This window comes from Zootoca vivipara, chromosome 10, assembly GCF_965207765.1.
Source record: "Zootoca vivipara chromosome 10, rZooViv2.hap1.1, whole genome shotgun sequence".
Lineage (NCBI taxonomy): Eukaryota > Metazoa > Chordata > Lepidosauria > Squamata > Lacertidae > Zootoca > Zootoca vivipara.
The window spans coordinates 19,591,770-19,605,344 of NC_142593.1; positions in this window are offsets into that span (position 1 = coordinate 19,591,770).

The window sequence follows — 13,575 nt, forward strand, 5'->3', positions numbered from 1 at the left end:
CAGGCGTCTTTTAATTTCGTGACTGCTGTCACCATCTGCAGTGATCAAGGAGCCCAAGAAAGTAAAATCTCTCACTGCCTCCATTTCTTCCCCTTCTATTTGCCAGGAGGTGATGGGACCAGTGGCCATGATCTTGGTTTTTTTGATGTTGAGCTTCAGACCATATTTTGCGCTCTCCTCTTTCACCCTCATTAAAAGGTTCTTTAATTCCTCCTCGCTTTCTGCCATCAAGGTTGTGTCATCTGCATATCTGAGGTTGTTGATATTTCTTCCGGCAATCTTAATTCCGGCTTGGGATTCATCTAGTCCAGCCTTTCGCATGATGAATTCTGCATATAAGTTAAATAAGCAGGGAGACAATATACAACCTTGTCGTACTCCTTTCCCAATTTTGAACCAATCAGTTGTTCCATATCCAGTTCTAACTGTAGCTTCTTGTCCCACATAGAGATTTCTCAGGAGACAGATGAGGTGATCAGGCACTCCCATTTCTTTAAGAACTTGCCATAGTTTGCTGTGGTCGACACAGTCAAAGGCTTTTGCATAGTCAATGAAGCAGAAGTAGACGTTTTTCTGGAACTCTCTAGCTTTCTCCATAATCCAGCGCATGTTTGCTATTTGGTCTCTGGTTCCTCTGCCCTTTCGAAATCCAGCTTGCACTTCTGGGAGTTCTCGGTCCACATACTGCCTAAGCCTGCCTTGTAGAATTTTAAGCATAACCTTGCTAGCGTGTGAAATGAGCGCAATTGTGCGGTAGTTGCAGCATTCTTTGGCACTGCCCTTCTTTGGAATTGGGATGTAGACTGATCTTCTCCAATCCTCTGGCCATTGCTGAGTTTTCCAAACTTGCTGGCATATTGGGTGTAGCACCTTAACAGCATCATCTTTTAAAATTTTAAACAGTTCAGCTGGAATATCATCACTTCCACTGGCCTTGTTATTAGCAATGCTTTCTAAGGCCCATTTGACTTCACTCTCCAAGATGTCTGGCTCAAGGTCAGCAACCACACTACCTGAGGTGTACGAGACCTCCATATCTTTCTGGTATAATTCCTCTGTGTATTCTTGCCACCTCTTCTTGATGTCTTCTGCTTCTGTTAGGTCCTTACCACTTTTGTCCTTGATTATGGTAATCTTTGTACGAAATGCTCCTTTCATATCTCCAATTTTCTTGAACAGATCTCTGGTTTTCCCCATTCTATTGTTTTCCTCTATTTCTTTGCATTGCTCATTTAAGAAGACCCTCTTGTCTCTCCTTGCTGTTTTTTGGAAATCTGCATTCAGTTTCCTGTATCTTTCCCTATCTCCCTTGCATTTTGCTTGCCTCCTCTCCTCCGCTATTTGTAAGGCCTCGTTGGACAGCCATTTTGCTTTCTTGCATTTCCTTTTCCTTGGGATGGTTTTCATTGCTGCCTCCTGTATAATGTTACGAGCCTCCATCCATAGTTCTTCAGGCACTCTGTCCACCAAATCTAAATCCTTAAACCTGTTCCTCACTTCCACTGTGTATTCATAAGGGATTTGATTCAGATTGTATCTTACTGGCCCAGTGGTTTTTCCTACTTTCTTCAGTTTAAGCTGGAATTTTGCTATAAGAAGCTGATGATCTGAGTTACAGTCAGCTCCAGGTCTTGTTTTTGCTGACTGTATAGAGCTTCTCCATCTTTGGCTGCAGAGAATATAATCAATCTGATTTCGATGCTGTCCATTTGGTGATATCCATGTGTAGAGTCGTCTCTTGTGTTGTTGGAATAGAGTGTTTGTGATGACCAGCTTGTTCTCTTGACAGAACTCTATTAGCCTTTGCCCTGCTTCATTTTGAACTCCAAGGCCAAACTTGCCAGTTGTTCCTTTTATCTCTTGATTCCCTACTTTAGCATTCCAGTCCCCTGTAATGAGAAGAACATCCTTCTTTGGTGTCATTTCTAGAAGGTGTTGTAGGTCTTCATAGAATTGGTCAATTTCACTTTCTTCAGCGCCGGTAGTTGGTGCATAAACTTGGATTACTGTGATGTTAAAAGGTCTGCCTTGGATTCGTATCGAGATCATTCTGTCATTTTTGAGATTGCATCCCATTACAGCTTTTGCCACTCTTTTGTTGACTATGAGGGCCACTCCATTTCTGCTACAGGATTCTTGCCCACAGTAGTAGATATGATAGTCATCCGAACTGAATTCACCCATTCCCTTCCATTTTAGTTCGCTGATGCCCAGGATGTCGATATTTATTCTTGTCATCTCATTTTTGACCACATCCAGCTTACCTCCACTCATGGTTCTTACATTCCAGGTTCCTATGCAATATTTTTCTTTACAGCATCGGACTTTCCTTTCGCTTCCAGGCATATCCGCAGCTGAGCGTCCTTTCGGCTTTGGCCCAGCCGCTTCATCAGCTCTGAATCTACTTGTACTTGTCCTCCGCTCTTCCTCAGTAGCATGTTGGACGCCTTCCGACCTGAGGGGCTCATCTTCCAGCGTCATAACTTTTATATGCCTGTTGTCTTTGTCCATGGAGTTTTCTTGGCAGGGATACTGGAGTGGCTTGCCAGTTCCTTCTCCAGGTGGATCACGTTTAGTCAAAACTCTCCACTATGACCTGTCCATCTTGGGTGGCCCTGCATGGCATAGCTCATAGCTTCTCTGAGTTATTCAAGCCCCTTCGCCACGACAAGGCATTGATCCATGAAGGGGGCTACCGTACATACAGTGTTATAAATGTGTTATAACACTGGGACACTAGATGGCGATGTGGAGCTGAAATTGCAACTCAATTATATTTTCAATTGTGAGCTTTACAACGGTTTTTTTGCATATTGTTTTCATAGCTTTTTTTAAATAGCTCTGTAGGTCCACCTCAAAACAACTTTGCTCAGTTTTTCAGCATGCAAAGTCCTTTATAGTTCTGCAATTACAGTGGTACCTTGGTTTTTCGAACAGCTTAGTTCTCGAACAACATGGAACTCGAACGCTGCAAACCCGGAAGTAGCTGTTCCAGTTTATGAACTTTGCCTCGGAAGCCGAACGTGCTCCTGAGCCCCCCCATCATAATTAAGGCTTTTTTTGCTCCCGTCTTACCCTTAAGCAGCAAAATTAACCCCCCTGCATCATAATTAAAGCCTTCCATTTCTGATTGCAGTGTTCTGAGGAGATATTTGGTGCTTTTGTTTTTGCTTGATTGTGTGGCTGCGGAAATGGATAAAAGCCCCCCATTCAAACAATGACTATAATCAGTGCAGGTAAGAATTTTTTTTTAATTTTTATGATCTACAATACTGTCTTATTTATTTTATAGTACAGAACATTGATTATTGCTTTCATTTTATGGATCAATGGTCTCGTTAGATAATAAAATTCATGTTGAATTGCTGATTTAGGGGTTGTTTTTAAAAGCCTGGAACGTATTAATCTGTTTTGCATTACTTTCTATGGGAAAGTGCGCCTTGGTTTTTGGAACGCTTTGGTTTTGGAACGGACTTCCAGAATGGATTAAGTTTGAGAACCAAGGTACCACTGTACTAGACTGGTGAGAAAAACCATTTGTCATTACAATATTATCATGAATGATTACTACCGTTTTGTAGACTGGCAACTCTTGACTTAAAATAGTCCCAGACCTTCTAATGATGAAGTTATAGGGATGATGCTTATCCAACCTGTCAGGCTTACCAATATGCTTTCTTGCACCCACATCTAGTATTAAGAGGCAGAGATTCAGGATCGGAGGAGGTGGGTTTTAGAAGGAAAACACTGGCTTCCATATAAGAAGTTATCAAACAGAGCTAGTTTTTCAAGATACTGGGCTCAGTGTGTGAAATTCTCAAGAAATGGGATCCTCTTCAATGAGGGTCCGACTTTTGTGCGGGACCCTGGGGCACCTCCTACCCATAGCTGCCAAGTCTCCCGTTTTCCCCGGGAAACCCCCGTTTTTACTTACCTTTTCCCGGTGGTCCCCCATATCACTTCGTCTCCCGTTTTTCTCTGTTATTTTCTCCTGCCTGCGGCCATTTTTTTCTTTCTGATTTGTCCTTCTTTGGGCACAAAAAATGGCCGGCGCCAGCTTCAAAAGTCGCATCTACGCATGACCGGAAGTGCGTAGATGCGACTTCTGGTGTCGGCGGCGGCCATTTTGGTGCCCATAGATGGGCGGGGCGACACCAGAAGTTGCGTCGACACACTTCCGGTCATGCGTAGAAGATACTTTTGAAGCCAGCGGTGGCCATTTTGGGTGCCCATAGAAGGGCAAAGCGACACCGAAAGTTACGTCGACGCAACTTCCGGTGTCACACGGCTGCCGGTCCCGGATTCTGCAGTCCAGGACTTGAAAGGTAAGCTCCTACCTCGTTGGGGCTGGGCATTCATAGGATAGCCCTACGATTGCACCAGGCTTATTAGCCAATCACTTGGAATGGCGCGATTGTGAGGGGTAGTATTTAAGGGGCAGCGCGACGTGGCTCAGCCTCTTGCTTCGTGCTGCCGAACACCCCGCCACCCGTCCTTTCTTGGTTTTGGTGCTCTGGCCCTGCTCGGGACTTTGGTTGCTCGCCTGTCTCATGTCAGGGGCCTGGTAGGAATTTTTCCCCATTTGGCAGATTGGCACTGGCCATTTGGTTTTCACCTACCTCCCAGCAATTGTCACAACTTTTGTAAGGTTCGGCGGTTAGGCATTGGCTTACTGAAGTGTTTGGGAGGGGAGGTGCGGCCATCATCTGCCCCTCCATGAAAAAGGTATTCAGTTAAAGGAATCTGGGTGTCCTGGATCTCCTCTGAAGTCCGCTTGAGGGGCTGGGGCCATGCCAGGACCACAAGAACCCCGGGGTGAGCTTCTGTCGATTTGCATTGATGTAGCTCTCTCGTTTGGTGTTTACCCTTTCAGACTTTCTTCTGGGAGGGCAGGAGTCAGTTATACAGTGGTACCTCGGGTTACAAATGCTTCAGGTTACAAACGCTTCAGGTTACAGACTCTGCTAATCCAGAAATAGTACCTCAGGTTAAGAACTTTGCTTCAGGATGAGAACAGATATTGTGTTCCAGCGGCGTGGCAGCAGCAGGAGGCCCCATTAGCTAAAGTGGTGCTTCAGGTTAAGAACAGTTTCAGGTTAAGAACAGACCTCCGGAACGAATTAAGTTCTTAACCAGAGGTACCACTGTAGTCTTGCAAATGCCTAAGCCAATACCGCTCATATTGTGTAATCAACAAAGTCGTGGCCTAAATTTTGCCCATCAACCTTTAAACTAAAATACATGTCTGTGTGAATTTGTTTATGGGGGTGCCCTGGGGTCCTCAAAGCACAACAGGTGTTCTGCCATTGCCATTCTTGTAACATTATCTGTACATTATGCAAAATGAGACAACAGAATTTGCAGAATGCGGGACAGGACTGCTTCTGACCATGTTTAGTAAATCAGCTCATCAAGGAAAACTCCACATAAATCCTACTCCAATATAATAATAATAATAATAATAATAATAATAATAATAATAATAATAATAATTTATTTATTTATTTATACCCCGCCCATCTGGCTGGGTTCCCCCAGCCACTCTGGGCGGCTTCCAACAAAACATTAAAATACAGAAATCAAACATTAAAAGCTTCCCTAAACAGGGCTGCCTTGAGATGCCTTCTAAAGGTCTGGTAATTGTTGTTCTCTTTGACCTATGGTGGGAGGGCATTCCACAGGGTGGGTGCCACTACCGAGAAGGCCCTCTGCCTGGTTCCCTGTAACTTGGCTTCTCGTAGCGAGGGAACCGCCAGAAGGCCCTTGGCACTGGACCTCACACTTGTACCAGATTTTGGCATTCAGAAAAAATTCATCAGTGCTATTTTGCTGGAAAAGGGGGTACAGGAACTTACCATGAATGCCTCCCTTGTTCTTTTATAACAGGGTTGCCATATTTCAAAAAGTGAAAATGCTGAGCTTTATTGTCCAAAGTTGTTGAGCTTATCTTCACTGCTGACATGGGTTGCCATACGTCTGGATTTTCCCAGACATCTCAGCGATTCCCACCCAGTCACTGCTAACAATGGCAGAATTCCGTCTGGGAAATTCTGGATGTATGGCAACCCTATTTTATAATGGCAAAGGCTCCAATCTGAGAGGTGCCAGAACTGAGTTCCGGTGAGTTGTGGCTGAAAATAAAGCCCTGGTTTTTATGTTGAAGAATATTCAAAACTACAATTTCTAATCTGATGTGGTATTTAGGCAGCCCAGGGGAGTTCTGCCGTGTCATTCTACCACCACATTATCATGGATTTAAATGTGTTTCATATAGCCAGCTCTCAGTCTATATGACATGTGAACTGGTTTCAACAACGCACCAGTCACGCGCAATGCTGGAAGTGTAGGCTTTTCTTACACACACACACTGGGCCTTATTTTGCCCAAGAAAATAAGATAAGAAACTGATCCAGCCTCAAGCTATGCAAGGGAGGTTTGCCAGTGACATACTGCTCATGAGGAACATGGTTTTTTTTGGGGGGGGGGAGGTCGTAAATTGCTTCATTGGAGCTCTCTGATGAGGATATGACGCACAAAGTATAAATTGTACTGAGATGTGACCTTGGATTGACAACACTTATCCTGGTTATTTATGAAAAGCTATTGCATGCGTTTGAGAGAGCTGGGGCGAGCTGTATCACACAGAATCTGCAAATTCAATAGCTCATTTTCTTGTCAGTAAAGATCTGACCTGCTGAAATGCCACCTTTTTAAAAATTCTTCTCGTTTCTCGATTCAGTGCCGTCGGCAACGGAGCCAGCTTATGTAAACTGCTTTGGAATGACTCCCCCCCCCCCCACTATGGCCCTTAGCTAGAAAATGACAGGTTGTAATGTGCCTTGGGAACGGGAAGTCCAGAGCAAAATAAGGCATGATGGCAAGGACAGGACCTCAAGGAGAAAAGGGGAAGAAGCAACAAAGGAAGATTGATAGCTGGTCCTGGAAAGGAAAGCATATTGGAATGGTGTGGAAAACTGACAAAAACAAAAAAGGAAGAGGGAGATATGAGGATACAAAGACGTGGCGGAAGGAGAGATGGTTTTGTTTGTGCATTTTCCTTGTTCCACCTCAGGTGAACTAGAAGAGAAATGAACTCTTTTGAGAGTGTCAGAAATGAAGAGAAAAGCAGAACACCGTAAATTCTGACACCTGACAAGCTGCGCACAGCAGCTCAAAATCCCACACTTACAAGAAGATATGAGGGAAATGTGGTTCTGCAAAGAACTGAAGGACACTTTGAAGGTATAACCTTCTAATAGGATGCAGACTTGGAACACCTTTAAATCTTCTCTCCTCTGGGTGCAATTAGCGTAAATGTGAGAAATGTCCTAAGGATTCATGTCCTTCAAGGAAATTACTCAGAAATATTAGAATAGGGAATATTCTAAAGTCAGAAGAACGTAAAAAAATGTCTTGCTCCGGGGCCAGTTCTACCATTGGGTAGAGGGAGGCTTCTTCCTCAGGCAGCTGGTAGCTATTTAACTAGTTGTTGCTGCATTTTTATGGGTGCAGGGCATGGCTTGTAGGATTCTCTACCTCAGATACCAAAATATCTGGGCTGGCTTTAAGTGCTTTGCACTTGGCTTAAGGTGGATGATATCATTTGCTATTCTGCCTCAGGCAGCTAAATGTCTTGGACCAGCCCTTTTCTTGGTGGATCACACCAAGGCCTATTGGGATTGGTGAAATGACCAAGGCCTATTTGGTACAGAATTCAACATTCTGTACCAAATAATAGCCAGCCATGTGATGTGGAAAATTCATAAGCAAGGTTGGTTGGTGATGGTAGTGATCTCCGTTATTCCCCTCTCCTGACATCCTACTAGTCAGAAATCCAATTTGGATATTTGTTTCCAGCAATCATAGCTGTTAGATATTGATCCAATAGGCTTTCATGAATTTCTTCCTTGTTAAAAAGCTGTGGAATTTAGTGTAGTCTTCACGCTCCAATCATTATTAGTCAAATCTATCTGCATGCTTTATTTGCATATTTTAGTTTTGTTGCATATTTGGCTGTATATTGTTGTTGAATTGTAGCCTTATATTATGATATTAGTACTTTCAAAATATAGCCACCTCTCATTTTAACACCAGAATGCAGTTTTTACCTTCTTGTTTTAATTGCTATTTTAATTTGTGAATAGTCCTAATTATGCCATACATCTGGAATTTCCCGGACGTCAGGATTCAGCCGTCGGGAAAAGCATCCGAGCAGAAATTGGTTAAATGTCCTATGGAAGTGATGACTTTGGCGATTCTGGGGAAAAGAGCTCTGAAACCTCCAAAAAATAAAATAAAAATGAGCTCAACAACTTTGGCCAAAATAATAATAATAATAACCAACTCAACAACTTTGCCTAGAAAAGCTCAAGAACTTTTGTGACCGACCCTAAATTAATGGGACATTTATTTATGTCAAAGTCATACTCTAGGTCTATGTTATTAATTTATTACTCTTAATGTGTTTGTTGAATATATTATATTATTGTTTTGTTTTAGATTATATTGTAATCTCACTGGGTTCAGTATTATGAAAGGCAATATATAAATACCTTAAATAAAAGAGCCAGCTTGGAAACTGTGTTGTTGAAAGAGAGAGTAGAATACTTTAAATAAATTAATGAATAGGTGTATGTTTAAGTGTAACATCTCAATAGCCAGATGTGGGTTCAAATATGATACAGTATATCTACTAAAAGAGATAAAATGTAAAATAAGCAGTTCTTATAAGGGGCATCTTATACATGGGGGGCGCCCTATACACGGAAAAATACGGTAATTGTTTTAAGAGGCTGGTTTGAAAAGAAGCCTTCATTGTCTTTTGGAGTAATCATCCATTCTTGGAGGTCAACTCAATGGTTGCAGTGGTTAACAATATTTTAAGATCTGCTGCATAAGCATTACTGGCAATTACATCAGAACTTTTACTTAATTGCAATAGGTTTTTGGCTAGTTGTGCTTCCAAAGTTCTGTCAGAAAGCTCAGCAATTTGTTAGCACCGTTTGAGGCCTGAGCTTGCACAGAGGAGTAAATCGATTATGAAAGCACTCACAGTACCAGATTAACTAAAAATCAAGGCCTGGTTTCTACAAATTGTGAACCTTGTAATCTGCATTAAATTATGTGCACACCTATTGAACCATCAATCACATCTCTGCATACGTAGACTAGAATTGTCTTGTCTACAAGGTTTTACTACAATCAAGTGGTATATAAACTTTGCTACGTAAATAAATAAATAAATAAATAAATAGATGCTTGGTGGAATATGGAAACCATGCTTAGATCCAAAGCAGATTTTACATACATCAAGTAAAAACTGCACCACATATTGTTGCACACCAACCCCGTTTCTGAGAGGTGTGATTCCAGATGTTTCAGGCAGTACCTCACTTGCAAGAGCCTTGTGTGACTGCATTCTGTCAGATGCCTGCCTTCAATGGATCTGTTGCCTGGGAAATGAGCCACTGGGAACCAAGCGGTATGACATGTCAAAGATCATTTGTAATATCTCTACCCGCTGCCCTCCCACAGACCCAGAAGATCATTAGAGAAGGAACTGCTCGGTGTTTCTTTTCATTAGGAGCCATGGTGCATAAGCAAGAATAAGTATTATCATGATTATGTGTGTTGTTGAAATGTCATTTAGCCCAGATGTTGCATGCTGGTAGTTGCCATGCTATTAGAACGCTTTCCGTGGCTGTTTAATTTGGATTGCTGTTTACTGTTGTTTTGCTTGCCTTTTTATGATTGGTTGTAAACTGCTTTGAATAATGGGAAGGTGGTGTATAAGTATTTCAACCAATGCATGAGTATTTATTTATTTATTTTAATCTAAAAGCTATCCTGCCCCTGGGTTGAGTAGACCACAAGGAGACCCACTGAAATTAATGAACATGGATAAACTAGGTCCCTTAATTTAAATAGGTCTACTCTGAGTAAACTTTAGTCGAATACCTTTTCTATTTGTCTTATGCATAGCATAGTTTTTGCTCACCTGGTAAAGGCTAATATAGTCAATGCAAATATTAGTCCTGAATACAGGAACCTGCAGAATTTGGGCGGTGCAAATATAAGTAATCTCTCCATGCCTTCATTATCATTGCTTTTGAGGCCCCTAGACATAATAAAACTAAAAAAAAGATGTTGCATGGAAATAAAATGTGACACTTTAAAAGGAGGGGGTGAGTGATTATATTGATAGTAAACATATGACAAGACCTGTATTGATTGGTTAACATCCTCCCCAAATTAATAAAAGTATTTTACCAAATCACATTTCTTATTTGCTTAAATTTGGAGCTCTAAGATGACAGAGGATGTCACTATATGGTCCGATGCTCATAAAAACAAAAATGTACCAAATGCGAAACTTATCAAATGCTTAAAAAATTAACAAATCCCTGAATTTGAGCCCCCACCCCAGGCCAAAGAATCCTCTGGCCACCCAGGATTTAGCATGTAAAGTGCTACCAAAAGCTGTATAAAAATATATAAGTGATAATTTGTTGATGCATCTCAGTGGAAATTTATTGAGGTAACATTTATCAGCTGTGCACCCTGACCCTCCGCATGTGTATCATGGAATTCAATTAGACTTAACACCATCCATGTAAGTAGAGACATGCCTTATAGCATGACCATATACAAGGGGTTAGTGTGGGGTAGTGGTTAAGTTCCCCACCCAGCCGTGAGGCTTACTGGCTAACCTTGGGCCATTCGTTATTTTGCTGCATAACCAAGGTATGTTGTGAAGTTAAAAAGGGAGAATGTGCACATCATTAGAGGAAGGTTATAACAGCACTGAACTAAAATGTTTACTTGGAGATAAGTTGTGTTTAGTGGATCTTACTCACGGGTAAGTGTGCACAGAACTGCAGCAGTCGGAACCTTTTAGCAATTTTAAAACTCTAAGCAGAGATGTGCAGCTAGGCATAAAGGTGAATATATTATTATCTCTCAAAGCCTGAGTTCTGTCAGGTTTTGCCAACTTGTCAGGAAATTTCTTTCAGTCTGCTAAGAGTGCAGGTGGAGCTTGTCAAGGTCTGTCCGAAATTGTGCATTACTTACCTCTAGTAAAAGTCCTTCATACTCCTTATATACTTCTTAGAGGTTCATTCAAAAGAACACCATTCTGAATAACTGACCACACTGGGTAGGCCAGTGTGGTGCAATTGGACTGTACTCAAATTAAAGGTGGATTCACACCATGTGGGAAAAACTGTGTTTCCATCTTCTGCAGCAGAATAGAGCCTGTTGTGATTTACTCTTTAATAATGTTAGGTCTCCAAATCCCTTGAAAACATTATGGATAAGTCTCACCAAAGTTAAATATTTTTAGGACTCAGTGGACTAGGAAAGCACATGTTTAACTTTCTGCACCTGAAATAAATGAAATCTGTTTTTGTTTGGTCAGATGTCAACATGGTTTTAGGAGTGTGGAACTGTAAAATAGTCTTGCTTCTATCTACAACTGTAAAAATAAATAAATTAAACCACTGTATTCTGTTTTTTGAAGTGGAATTCCTCAGACTATCTGTGATTAGTGTCATGGGACTTTGCATAAAACCTCCATTGGGAAGAAGGGGAAATGATAAGCAAATGGGGCAAATAATTGTATTTATTTATAAGCTACCACTATGTTAAACTATAAAAGTATCACTCATTAAGTTTCCCTGTTATTGGCTAGTTGTAACTTGTTCAACATCAAAAAACCAAGATCATGGCCACTGGTCCCATCACCTCCTGGCAAATAGAAGGGGAAGAAATGGAGGCAGTGAGAGATTTTACTTTCTTGGGCTCCTTGATCACTGCAGATGGTGACAGCAGTCACGAAATTAAAAGACGCCTGCTTCTTGGGAGAAAAGCAATGACAAACCTAGACAGCATCTTAAAAAGCAGAGACATCACTTTGCCGACAAAGCTCCGTATAGTTAAAGCTATGGTTTTCCCAGTAGTGATGTATGGAAGTGAGAGCTGGACCATAAAGAAGGCTGATCGTCGAAGAATTGATGCTTTTGAATTATGGTGCTGGAGGAGACTCTTGAGAGTCCCATGGACTACTAGAAGATCAAACCTATCCATTCTTAAGGAAATCAGCCCTGAGTGCTCCCTGGAAGGACAGATCGTGAAGCTGAGGCTCCAATACTTTGGCCACCTCATGAGAAGAGAAGAATCCTTGGAAAAGACCCTGATGTTGGGAAAGATGGAGGGCACTAGGAGAAGGGGACGACAGAGGACGAGATGGTTGGACAGTGTTCTCGAAGCTACGAACATGAGTTTGACCAAACTGCGGGAGGCAGTGCAAGACAGGAGTGCCTGGCGTGCTATGGTCCATGGGGTCACAAAGAGTCGGACACGACTAAACGACTAAACAACAACAACTTGTTCTCTAGTGGCAAGATGTTAATTTAAATTGTTAAATACTATTCTTGCTACATCTCCCCCCCCCCCAACTGTTGCCTGTGTGGAAGGATATCCTGTTGCATTGTTCTTAATTTGAAGAGTGTAACAATCAGGGTTTCTTTTTAAAAATATTATAATATGCAAATTATCTCCCCCGCCTGCCAACTAACAAATATCATGCAAGTAGGATTCCAACTCCCATAAACCCCAGCAAGCATGGCCAATGGTAATGGGTGTTATATTCTTATAGCTTCTCAGGGATGCCAACTTGAATAAAATATTGTGGGGGCCCAGGTAAGCCCCGCCCCATAACCGATCACATGACACAGAGCACACACACTGTTTGAATGGCAATGCCCATCAACTTTGTGGGGGCCTGGCCCCTCAAATATTTTATTGTGAGGGCAGGGGCAGAGCAAGTGGGGGGCGGGGGCGGTACACCCTGGGTACCGCCCTGGAGGGGGTGTCACTGGGGGCCATGCCCCCGCCCCTCGCCTCTGCACGGCAGCCTCGGAGAAATAAAAAATACAAAAGAAAGCTGCAGGCGCGCCAGGCGAGCGATGTTTGGGGCGCTGCGCAGGTGCCTTCTGGAGGAGGGGTGGCACTCGGGGCCACGCCCCCACCCCACGATCAACACCTCAAAAGCTGAGCCCGAAATCTCGCTCGGCGGGCCGGCACGCCTGCGGCTTTCTTTTCCCCTGAGGCTGCCAGGCTGGGGGCTGGGCTAGGGCCCTGGGAGGAGGTATGGTGCGGGCTAGGCTAGCGAGGTGCCACATTAGTGGCTGGCTGGCATGACGCCCCTCCCTCCTAACTGGCCCGCCCCTCACCTCTGTGGCTCAGCCCAGTAGCCTCGGAGAAAAAAAAATACAAAAGAAAGCTGCGCATGCGTCGTTATGTGGCGGGGTATCGCTGCCCCCCGCGCCTCCAAACCACGCACCTCCAGCTACAAACTCCAGGTAAAAAGCCCGCTCAGTGCTGGCTTTCTATCTGGAGTTTGTAGCTGGAGACGCGTGGCTTTGGAGGCGTGGGGGGCGGCGATACCCCGCCACATAACGGTGCATGCATCGTTACGTAGCGACACATGCGTCGTTACATAGCGGCGCCATGCCCCCGGGTGGCAATTTGCCGCCCCAGGTGTCGCGGCGCCTCGCTATGCCCCTGTGTGAGGGG